The sequence below is a fragment of the Dendrobates tinctorius genome, unplaced genomic scaffold (assembly GCF_039654945.1).
Source record: "Dendrobates tinctorius isolate UK_male_01 unplaced genomic scaffold, ASM3965494v1 ptg000315l, whole genome shotgun sequence".
NCBI lineage: Eukaryota > Metazoa > Chordata > Amphibia > Anura > Dendrobatidae > Dendrobates > Dendrobates tinctorius.
In genome coordinates this window covers 1,579,834-1,592,500 of record NW_027361982.1, presented here as the reverse complement: position 1 = coordinate 1,592,500, position 12,667 = coordinate 1,579,834, and the positions used below count along the sequence as shown (strand labels likewise).

The following is a 12,667-nucleotide window of genomic DNA, read 5'->3' as shown; positions in this document are numbered from 1 at the left end:
CTGACCAGGAGAGTTCAAAAGCATGGATGAGAGTGCAGCATTACAGAGGAGAGTTTGGAATTATGGATGAGAGTGCAGCATTACAGAGGAGAGTTTAGGATTATGGATGAGAGTGCAGCATTACAGAGGACAGTTTAGGATTATGGATGAGAGTGCAGCATTACAGAAGAGAGTTTAGGATTATGGATGAGAGTGCAGCATTACAGATGAGAGTTTAGGATTATGGATGAGAGTGCAGCATTACAGATGAGAGTTTAGGATTATGGATGAGAGTGCAGCATTACAGAGGAGAGTTTAGGATTATGGATGAGAGTGCAGCATTACAGAGGACAGTTTAGGATTATGGATGAGAGTGCAGCATTAAAGAGGAGAGTTTAGGATTATGGATGGGAGTGCAGCATTACAGAGGAGAGTTTAGGATTATAAATGAGAGTGCAGCATTACAGAGGAGAGTTTAGGATTATGGATGAGAGTGCAGCATTACAGAGGAGAGTTTAGGATTATGGATGGGAGTGCAGCATTGCAGAGGAGAGTTTAGGATTATAGATGAGAGTGCAACATTACAGAGGAGAGTTTAGGATTATGGATGTGAGTCCAGCATTACAAAAGACAGTTTAGGATTATGGATGAGAGTGCAGCATTACAAAAGACAGTTTAGGATTATAGATGAGAGTGCAGCATTACAGAAGAGAGTTTAGTATTATGGATGAGAGTGCAGCATTACAATAGAGAGTTTAGGATTATGGATGAGAGTGCAGCATGTACAGAGCAGAGTTTAGAATTATAGATGAGAGTGCAGAATTACATAGGACAGTTTAGGATTATAGATGAGAGTGCAGCATTACAAAAGACAGTTTAGGATTATATATGAGCGTGCAGCATTACAGAGAAGAGTTTAGGATTATGGATGAGAGTGCAGCATTACAGAGGAGAGTTTAGGATTATAGATGAGAGTGCAACATTACAAAAGACAGTTTAGGATTATAGATGAGAGTGCAGCATTACAGATGAGAGTTTAGGATTATGGATAAGAGTGCAGAATTACATAGGACAGTTTAGGATTATGGATGAGTCCAGCATTACAGAGGAGAGTTTAGGATTATAAATGAGAGTGCAGCATTACAGAGGAGAGTTTAGGATTATGGATGAGAGTGCAGCATTTACAGAGGAGAGTTTAGGATTATGGATGAGAGTGCAGCATTTACAGAGGAGAGTTTTGGATTATGTGTCATGATTTGTAGTTTTGCCCTGTCCTGTATTTTGTATAATATGTCATTTAACTTTTCTCTGGTTGTATTTGCTGTAAATTAACCATGTCTCCTTCCCCCAATACTTTGCAATGTCTTGTGATGTACCTGGACCATAATCTAATTTAGGCTTGTGTGAACAGCTAGTGGAACTTTGGCTATTGTTTTCCTAAGCAGAAGATAACCTACAATACACATCCTGTAGACTAAGTGGAGCCCTTACATTTCTAGAATCTTCTGATGGACCAAACCATTGAATAGTAGGTGTGACCCCTACCCCCCCTTCAGATGGGCTGATCCCAGGAGCCCTGACAATACATTCTTGTTTTAAGATCAGTTGTGATTTGAGTGCGGACGTGGAAGGAGTCACGAACTTAGTTGAGGCCAGCTCGTGACGTCCTTGGGATTGTGTGGAATCCTGTGGACTATTGCAAGGATTATTATTATCGTATCTGGCACAAGGACTATCGTGAGGTGCCCAGATTTGTTTCCATTGTGTGGACTTATTGTGGACTTCTCATGGACTCCAAGGACATTATGGATATTTGATGTTGTATGCTCCCTGCCTTAATAAATCTCGTTGGATCGTCCCTCGGCCTGTTGTCCCTTCTTGCTCTGTCGTATACCCCGTCACATTATGCATGCGAGTACAGCATTACAAAAGACAGTTTAGGATTATGGATGAGAGTGCAGCATTACAAAAGACAGTTTAGGATTATAGATGAGAGTGCAGCATTACAGAGGAGAGTTTAGAATTATGGATGAGAGTGCAGCATTACAGAAGAGAGTTTAGAATTATGGATGAGAGTACAGCATTACAGAGGAGAGTTTGGGATTATGGATGAGAGTGCAGCATTACAGAAGAGAGTTTAGTATTATGGATGAGAGTGCAGCATTACAGAGTAGAGTTTAGAATTATAGATGAGAGTGCAGCATTACAGAGGAGAGTTTAGAATTATGGATGAGAGTGCAGCATTACAGAAGAGAGTTTAGAATTATAGATGAGAGTGCAGCATTACAGAGGAGAGTTTAGAATTATGGATGAGAGTGCAGCATTACTGAGGAGAGTTTAGGATTATAGATGAGATTGCAGCATTACAGAGTAGAGTTTAGAATTATAGATGAGAGTGCAGCATTACAGAGGAGAGTTTAGAATTATGGATGAGAGTGCAGCATTACAGAGTAGAGTTTAGAATTATGGATGAGAGTGCAGCATTACAGAGGAGAGTTTAGGATTATGGATGAGAGTGCAGCATTACAGAGGAGAGTTTAGGATTATAGATGAGACTGCAGCATTACAGATGAGAGTTTAGGATTATGGATAAGAGTGCAGAATTACATAGGACAGTTTAGGATTATGGATGAGAGTGCAGCATTACAGAGGAGAGTTTAGGATTATGAATGAGAGTGCAGCATTACAGAGGAGAGTTTAGAATTATGGATGAGAGTGCAGCATTACAGAGGACAGTTTAGGATGATGGATGAGAGTGCAGCATTACAGTGGAGAGTTTAGAATTATGGATGAGAGTGCAGCATTACAGAGGAGAGTTTGGGATTATGGATGAGAGTGCAGCATTACAGAGGAGAGTTTAGGATTATGGATGAGAGTGCAGCATTACAGAGGAGAGTTTAGAATTATAGATGAGAGTGCAGCATTACAGAGGAGAGTTTAGAATTATAGATGAGAGTGCAGCATTACAGAGGAGAGTTTAGAATTATGGATGAGAGTGCAGCATTACAGAGTAGAGTTTAGAATTATGGATGAGAGTGCAGCATTACAGAGGAGAGTTTAGGATTATGGATGAGAGTGCAGCATTACAGAGGAGAGTTTAGGATTATAGATGAGACTGCAGCATTACAGATGAGAGTTTAGGATTATGGATAAGAGTGCAGAATTACATAGGACAGTTTAGGATTATGGATGAGAGTGCAGCATTACAGAGGAGAGTTTAGGATTATGAATGAGAGTGCAGCATTACAGAGGAGAGTTTAGAATTATGGATGAGAGTGCAGCATTACAGAGGACAGTTTAGGATGATGGATGAGAGTGCAGCATTACAGTGGAGAGTTTAGAATTATGGATGAGAGTGCAGCATTACATAGGAGAGTTTGGGATTATGGATGAGAGTGCAGCATTACAGAGGAGAGTTTAGGATTATGGATGAGAGTGCAGCATTACAGAGGAGAGTTTAGGATTATGGATGAGAGTGCAGCATTACAGAGGAGAGTTTAGGATTATGGATGAGAGTGCAGCATTACAGAGGACAGTTTAGGATGATGGATGAGAGTGCAGCATTACAGAGGAGAGTTTAGAATTATGGATGAGAGTGCAGCATTACAGAGGAGAGTTTGGGATTATGGATGAGAGTGCAGCATTACAGAGGAGAGTTTAGGATTATGAATGAGAGTGCAGCATTACAGAAGAGAGTTTAGTATTATGGATGAGAGTGCAGCATTACAGAGGAGAGTTTAGAATTATGGATGAGAGTGCAGCATTACAGAAGAGAGTTTAGAATTATGGATGAGAGTGCAGCATTACAGAGGAGAGTTTGGGATTATGGATGAGAGTGCAGCATTACAGAGGAGAGTTTAGGATTATGAATGAGAGTGCAGCATTACAGAAGAGAGTTTAGTATTATGGATGAGAGTGCAGCATTACAGAGGAGAGTTTAGAATTATGGATGAGAGTGCAGCATTACAGAAGAGAGTTTAGAATTATGGATGAGAGTGCAGCATTACAGAGGAGAGTTTAGAATTATGGATGAGAGTGCAGCATTACAGAGGAGAGTTTAGGATTATAGATGAGAGTGCAGCATTACAGAGGAGAGTTTAGAATTATGGATGAGAGTGCAGCATTACAGAGGAGAGTTTAGGATTATAGATGAGAGTGCAGCATTACAGAGGAGAGTTTAGAATTATGGATGAGAGTGCAGCATTACAGAGGAGAGTTTAGGATGATGGATGAGAGTGCAGCATTACAGAGGAGAGTTTAGGATTATAGATGAGAGTGCAGCATTACTGAGGAGAGTTTAGGATTATAGATGAGAGTGCAGCATTACAGAGGAGAGTTTAGGATTATAGATGAGAGTGCAGCATTACAGAGGAGAGTTTAGGATTATAGATGAGAGTGCAGCATTACAGAGGAGAGTTTAGAATTATGGATGAGAGTGCAGCATTACAGAGGAGAGTTTAGGATGATGGATGAGAGTGCAGCATTACAAAGGAGAGTTTAGGATTATAGATGAGAGTGCAGCATTACTGAGGAGAGTTTAGGATTATAGATGAGAGTGCAGCATTACAGAGGAGAGTTTAGGATTATAGATGAGAGTGCAGCATTACAGAGGAGAGTTTAGGATTATAGATGAGAGTGCAGCATTACAAAGGAGAGTTTAGGATTATAGATGAGTGCAGCATTACTGAGGAGAGTTTAGGATTATAGATGAGAGTGCAGCATTACAGAGGAGAGTTTAGGATTATAGATGAGAGTGCAGCATTACAGAGGAGAGTTTAGGATGATGGATGAGAGTGCAGCATTACAGAAGAGAGTTTAGAATTATGGATGAGAGTGCAGCATTACAGAGGAGAGTTTAGAATTATGGATGAGAGTGCAGCATTACAGAGGAGAGTTTAGGTTTATAGATGAGAGTGCAGCATTACAGAGGAGAGTTTAGGATTATAGATGAGAGTGCAGCATTACAGAGGAGAGTTTAGGATTATAGATGAGAGTGCAGCATTACAGAGGAGAGTTTAGGATTATGGATGAGAGTGCAGCATTACAGAGGAGAGTTTAGAATTATGGATGAGAGTGCAGCATTACAGAAGAGAGTTTAGAATTATGGATGAGAGTGCAGCATTACAGAGGAGAGTTTAGAATTATGGATGAGAGTGCAGCATTACAGAGGAGAGTTTAGGATTATAGATGAGAGTGCAGCATTACAGAGGAGAGTTTAGAATTATGGATGAGAGTGCAGCATTACAGAGGAGAGTTTAGGATTATAGATGAGAGTGCAGCATTACAGAGGAGAGTTTAGAATTATGGATGAGAGTGCAGCATTACAGAGGAGAGTTTAGGATGATGGATGAGAGTGCAGCATTACAAAGGAGAGTTTAGGATTATAGATGAGAGTGCAGCATTACTGAGGAGAGTTTAGGATTATAGATGAGAGTGCAGCATTACAGAGGAGAGTTTAGGATTATAGATGAGAGTGCAGCATTACAGAGGAGAGTTTAGGATTATAGATGAGAGTGCAGCATTACAGAGGAGAGTTTAGGATTATGGATGAGAGTGCAGCATTACAAAGGAGAGTTTAGGATTATAGATGAGAGTGCAGCATTACTGAGGAGAGTTTAGGATTATAGATGAGAGTGCAGCATTACAGAGGAGAGTTTAGGATTATAGATGAGAGTGCAGCATTACAGAGGAGAGTTTAGGATTATAGATGAGAGTGCAGCATTACAGAGGAGAGTTTAGGATGATGGATGAGAGTGCAGCATTACAAAGGAGAGTTTAGGATTATAGATGAGAGTGCAGCATTACTGAGGAGAGTTTAGGATTATAGATGAGAGTGCAGCATTACAGAGGAGAGTTTAGGATGATGGATGAGAGTGCAGCATTACAAAGGAGAGTTTAGGATTATAGATGAGAGTGCAGCATTACTGAGGAGAGTTTAGGTTTATAGATGAGAGTGCAGCATTACAGAGGAGAGTTTAGGATTATAGATGAGAGTGCAGCATTACAGAGGAGAGTTTAGGATTATAGATGAGAGTGCAGCATTACAGAGGAGAGTTTAGAATTATGGATGAGAGTGCAGCATTACAGAGGAGAGTTTAGAATTATAGATGAGAGTGCAGCATTACAGAGGAGAGTTTAGAATTATGGATGAGAGTGCAGCATTACAGAGGAGAGTTTAGGATTATAGATGAGAGTGCAGCATTACAGAGGAGAGTTTAGAATTATAGATGAGAGTGCAGCATTACAGAGGAGAGTTTAGAATTATGGATGAGAGTACAGCAGTACAGAGGAGAGTTTGGGATTATGGATGAGAGTGCAGCATTACAGAAGAGAGTTTAGAATTATAGATGAGAGTGCAGCATTACAGAGGAGAGTTTAGAATTATGGATGAGAGTGCAGCATTACAGAAGAGAGTTTAGAATTATAGATGAGAGTGCAGCATTACAGAGTAGAGTTTAGAATTATAGATGAGAGTGCAGCATTACAGAGGAGAGTTTAGAATTATGGATGAGAGTGCAGCATTACAGAAGAGAGTTTAGAATTATAGATGAGAGTGCAGCATTACAGAGGAGAGTTTAGAATTATGGATGAGAGTGCAGCATTACTGAGGAGAGTTTAGGATTATAGATGAGATTGCAGCATTACAGAGTAGAGTTTAGAATTATAGATGAGAGTGCAGCATTACAGAGGAGAGTTTAGAATTATGGATGAGAGTGCAGCATTACAGAGCAGAGTTTAGAATTATGGATGAGAGTGCAGCATTACAGAGGAGAGTTTAGGATTATGGATGAGAGTGCAGCATTACAGAGGAGAGTTTAGGATTATAGATGAGACTGCAGCATTACAGATGAGAGTTTAGGATTATGGATAAGAGTGCAGAATTACATAGGACAGTTTAGGATTATGGATGAGAGTGCAGCATTACAGAGGAGAGTTTAGGATTATGAATGAGAGTGCAGCATTACAGAGGAGAGTTTAGAATTATGGATGAGAGTGCAGCATTACAGAGGACAGTTTAGGATGATGGATGAGAGTGCAGCATTACAGTGGAGAGTTTAGAATTATGGATGAGAGTGCAGCATTACAGAGGAGAGTTTGGGATTATGGATGAGAGTGCAGCATTACAGAGGAGAGTTTAGGATTATGGATGAGAGTGCAGCATTACAGAGGAGAGTTTAGAATTATAGATGAGAGTGCAGCATTACAGAGGAGAGTTTAGAATTATAGATGAGAGTGCAGCATTACAGAGGAGAGTTTAGAATTATGGATGAGAGTGCAGCATTACAGAGTAGAGTTTAGAATTATGGATGAGAGTGCAGCATTACAGAGGAGAGTTTAGGATTATGGATGAGAGTGCAGCATTACAGAGGAGAGTTTAGGATTATAGATGAGACTGCAGCATTACAGATGAGAGTTTAGGATTATGGATAAGAGTGCAGAATTACATAGGACAGTTTAGGATTATGGATGGGAGTGCAGCATTACAGAGGAGAGTTTAGGATTATGAATGAGAGTGCAGCATTACAGAGGAGAGTTTAGAATTATGGATGAGAGTGCAGCATTACAGAGGACAGTTTAGGATGATGGATGAGAGTGCAGCATTACAGTGGAGAGTTTAGAATTATGGATGAGAGTGCAGCATTACATAGGAGAGTTTGGGATTATGGATGAGAGTGCAGCATTACAGAGGAGAGTTTAGGATTATGGATGAGAGTGCAGCATTACAGAGGAGAGTTTAGGATTATGGATGAGAGTGCAGCATTACAGAGGAGAGTTTAGGATTATGGATGAGAGTGCAGCATTACAGAGGACAGTTTAGGATGATGGATGAGAGTGCAGCATTACAGAGGAGAGTTTAGAATTATGGATGAGAGTGCAGCATTACAGAGGAGAGTTTGGGATTATGGATTATGAATGAGAGTGCAGCATTACAGAGGAGAGTTTAGAATTATGGATGAGAGTGCAGCATTACAGAGGAGAGTTTGGGATTATGGATGAGAGTGCAGCATTACAGAAGAGAGTTTAGTATTATGGATGAGAGTGCAGCATTACAGAGGAGAGTTTAGAATTATGGATGAGAGTGCAGCATTACAGAAGAGAGTTTAGAATTATGGATGAGAGTGCAGCATTACAGAGGAGAGTTTAGAATTATGGATGAGAGTGCAGCATTACAGAGGAGAGTTTAGGATTATAGATGAGAGTGCAGCATTACAGAGGAGAGTTTAGAATTATGGATGAGAGTGCAGCATTACAGAGGAGAGTTTAGAATTATGGATGAGAGTGCAGCATTACAGAGGAGAGTTTAGGATGATGGATGAGAGTGCAGCATTACAAAGGAGAGTTTAGGATTATAGATGAGAGTGCAGCATTACTGAGGAGAGTTTAGGATTATAGATGAGAGTGCAGCATTACAGAGGAGAGTTTAGGATTATAGATGAGAGTGCAGCATTACAGAGGAGAGTTTAGGATTATAGATGAGAGTGCAGCATTACAGAGGAGAGTTTAGGATTATGGATGAGAGTGCAGCATTACAAAGGAGAGTTTAGGATTATAGATGAGAGTGCAGCATTACAAAGGAGAGTTTAGGATTATAGATGAGAGTGCAGCATTACTGAGGAGAGTTTAGGATTATAGATGAGAGTGCAGCATTACAGAGGAGAGTTTAGGATTATAGATGAGAGTGCAGCATTACAGAGGAGAGTTTAGGATTATAGATGAGAGTGCAGCATTACAGAGGAGAGTTTAGGATGATGGATGAGAGTGCAGCATTACAAAGGAGAGTTTAGGATTATAGATGAGAGTGCAGCATTACTGAGGAGAGTTTAGGATTATAGATGAGAGTGCAGCATTACAGAGGAGAGTTTAGGATGATGGATGAGAGTGCAGCATTACAAAGGAGAGTTTAGGATTATAGATGAGAGTGCAGCATTACAGAGGAGAGTTTAGGATTATAGATGAGATTGCAGCATTACAGAGTAGAGTTTAGAATTATAGATGAGAGTGCAGCATTACAGAGGAGAGTTTAGAATTATGGATGAGAGTGCAGCATTACAGAGCAGAGTTTAGAATTATGGATGAGAGTGCAGCATTACAGAGGAGAGTTTAGGATTATGGATGAGAGTGCAGCATTACAGAGGAGAGTTTAGGATTATAGATGAGACTGCAGCATTACAGATGAGAGTTTAGGATTATGGATAAGAGTGCAGAATTACATAGGACAGTTTAGGATTATGGATGAGAGTGCAGCATTACAGAGGAGAGTTTAGGATTATGAATGAGAGTGCAGCATTACAGAGGAGAGTTTAGAATTATGGATGAGAGTGCAGCATTACAGAGGACAGTTTAGGATGATGGATGAGAGTGCAGCATTACAGTGGAGAGTTTAGAATTATGGATGAGAGTGCAGCATTACAGAGGAGAGTTTGGGATTATGGATGAGAGTGCAGCATTACAGAGGAGAGTTTAGGATTATGGATGAGAGTGCAGCATTACAGAGGAGAGTTTAGAATTATAGATGAGAGTGCAGCATTACAGAGGAGAGTTTAGAATTATAGATGAGAGTGCAGCATTACAGAGGAGAGTTTAGAATTATGGATGAGAGTGCAGCATTACAGAGTAGAGTTTAGAATTATGGATGAGAGTGCAGCATTACAGAGGAGAGTTTAGGATTATGGATGAGAGTGCAGCATTACAGAGGAGAGTTTAGGATTATAGATGAGACTGCAGCATTACAGATGAGAGTTTAGGATTATGGATAAGAGTGCAGAATTACATAGGACAGTTTAGGATTATGGATGGGAGTGCAGCATTACAGAGGAGAGTTTAGGATTATGAATGAGAGTGCAGCATTACAGAGGAGAGTTTAGAATTATGGATGAGAGTGCAGCATTACAGAGGACAGTTTAGGATGATGGATGAGAGTGCAGCATTACAGTGGAGAGTTTAGAATTATGGATGAGAGTGCAGCATTACATAGGAGAGTTTGGGATTATGGATGAGAGTGCAGCATTACAGAGGAGAGTTTAGGATTATGGATGAGAGTGCAGCATTACAGAGGAGAGTTTAGGATTATGGATGAGAGTGCAGCATTACAGAGGAGAGTTTAGGATTATGGATGAGAGTGCAGCATTACAGAGGACAGTTTAGGATGATGGATGAGAGTGCAGCATTACAGAGGAGAGTTTAGAATTATGGATGAGAGTGCAGCATTACAGAGGAGAGTTTGGGATTATGGATGAGAGTGCAGCATTACAGAGGAGAGTTTAGGATTATGAATGAGAGTGCAGCATTACAGAGGAGAGTTTAGAATTATGGATGAGAGTGCAGCATTACAGAGGAGAGTTTGGGATTATGGATGAGAGTGCAGCATTACAGAAGAGAGTTTAGTATTATGGATGAGAGTGCAGCATTACAGAGGAGAGTTTAGAATTATGGATGAGAGTGCAGCATTACAGAAGAGAGTTTAGAATTATGGATGAGAGTGCAGCATTACAGAGGAGAGTTTAGAATTATGGATGAGAGTGCAGCATTACAGAGGAGAGTTTAGGATTATAGATGAGAGTGCAGCATTACAGAGGAGAGTTTAGAATTATGGATGAGAGTGCAGCATTACAGAGGAGAGTTTAGAATTATGGATGAGAGTGCAGCATTACAGAGGAGAGTTTAGGATGATGGATGAGAGTGCAGCATTACAAAGGAGAGTTTAGGATTATAGATGAGAGTGCAGCATTACTGAGGAGAGTTTAGGATTATAGATGAGAGTGCAGCATTACAGAGGAGAGTTTAGGATTATAGATGAGAGTGCAGCATTACAGAGGAGAGTTTAGGATTATAGATGAGAGTGCAGCATTACAGAGGAGAGTTTAGGATTATGGATGAGAGTGCAGCATTACAAAGGAGAGTTTAGGATTATAGATGAGAGTGCAGCATTACAAAGGAGAGTTTAGGATTATAGATGAGAGTGCAGCATTACTGAGGAGAGTTTAGGATTATAGATGAGAGTGCAGCATTACAGAGGAGAGTTTAGGATTATAGATGAGAGTGCAGCATTACAGAGGAGAGTTTAGGATTATAGATGAGAGTGCAGCATTACAGAGGAGAGTTTAGGATGATGGATGAGAGTGCAGCATTACAAAGGAGAGTTTAGGATTATAGATGAGAGTGCAGCATTACTGAGGAGAGTTTAGGATTATAGATGAGAGTGCAGCATTACAGAGGAGAGTTTAGGATGATGGATGAGAGTGCAGCATTACAAAGGAGAGTTTAGGATTATAGATGAGAGTGCAGCATTACTGAGGAGAGTTTAGGTTTATAGATGAGAGTGCAGCATTACAGAGGAGAGTTTAGGATTATAGATGAGTGCAGCATTACAGAGGAGAGTTTAGGATTATAGATGAGAGTGCAGCATTACAGAGCAGAGTTTAGAATTATGGATGAGAGTGCAGCATTACAGAGGAGAGTTTAGAATTATAGATGAGAGTGCAGCATTACAGAGGAGAGTTTAGAATTATGGATGAGAGTGCAGCATTACAGAGGAGAGTTTAGGATTATAGATGAGAGTGCAGCATTACAGAGGAGAGTTTAGAATTATAGATGAGAGTGCAGCATTACAGAGGAGAGTTTAGAATTATGGATGAGAGTGCAGCATTACAGAGGAGAGTTTAGAATTATAGATGAGAGTGCAGCATTACAGAGGAGAGTTTAGAATTATAGATGAGAGTGCAGCATTACAGAGGAGAGTTTAGAATTATGGATGAGAGTGCAGCATTACAGAGGAGAGTTTAGAATTATAGAGGAGAGTGCAGCATTACAGAGGAGAGTTTAGGATTATAGATGAGAGTGCAGCATTACAGAGGAGAGTTTAGGATTATAGATGAGAGTGCAGCATTATAGTGGAGGGTCTGGGGGTCACTCTGGGACATGCATATTATGTCTTCAGTTAGTAAACTGCTCCAACTCCATACTTGATGAATAACTGAGAGGTCTTCATCATGTTTAGCTGTGGATTTGGAACGTATTCTCACCTGCCTTATAGAGGATAGCTGTCCGGAGATGGAGATATAGTCAGGACCCCGATAGAACTTTTAATAGTCGGTAGAGTGTTAGTTCTGCTGGTTGAGAAGTATCCTGGACACCGTGCACTGCTTGGCTGGACTGTACTGCGCTCAGCTGTAGCTCTGGAAATGGAGATAGATCTATGGGCGGGCTAAATATTAACCCTTCCCAGAGATGAGCCTTACAGAGCGCAGACTGTGCAGAACCAGAGACCCAGCTGGAGCAGAACATCCACTGTATCCATCAGAATTTTTTCAGAGACCAGTAGCAGAGTTCAGAACACTGAAATCCACATCATATTAGTAGTGAGGTGTATATAGTCGGGAGTGACAAGTACACACAATGGGGAGATGTATGGTCTGGGGAGTGACAGGTACACTCAGTGAGGAGGTGTCTGGTCTGTAGTGACAGGTACACACAGTGAGGAGGTGTATGGTCTGTAGTGACAGGTACACACAGTGAGGAGATGTATGGTCTGTAGTGACAGGTGCACTCAGTGAGGAGTTGTATGGTTTGTAGTGACAGGTACATTTAGTGATGAAGTGTATTGTCTGTAGTGATGGGTACACAAACATTGATGAGATGTATGGTCTCTAGTGACACATACACACAGTGAGGGGATGTATGGTCTATA

General features: G+C 40.6%; 1 protein-coding gene across 1 annotated transcript in view; it reads right to left on the bottom strand.

Annotated features, from left to right (window-relative positions):
• GPR4 (G protein-coupled receptor 4) overlaps positions 1–12,125 on the bottom strand; it is a 30,338-nt gene extending 18,213 nt beyond the window's left edge. The window contains exon 1 of the mRNA XM_073561210.1: positions 12,003–12,125. The gene's annotated coding sequence lies outside the window, so the exon portion shown is untranslated. The remainder of the gene's footprint in view (positions 1–12,002) is intronic.
• Between the last annotated feature and the right edge of the window lie 542 nt (positions 12,126–12,667).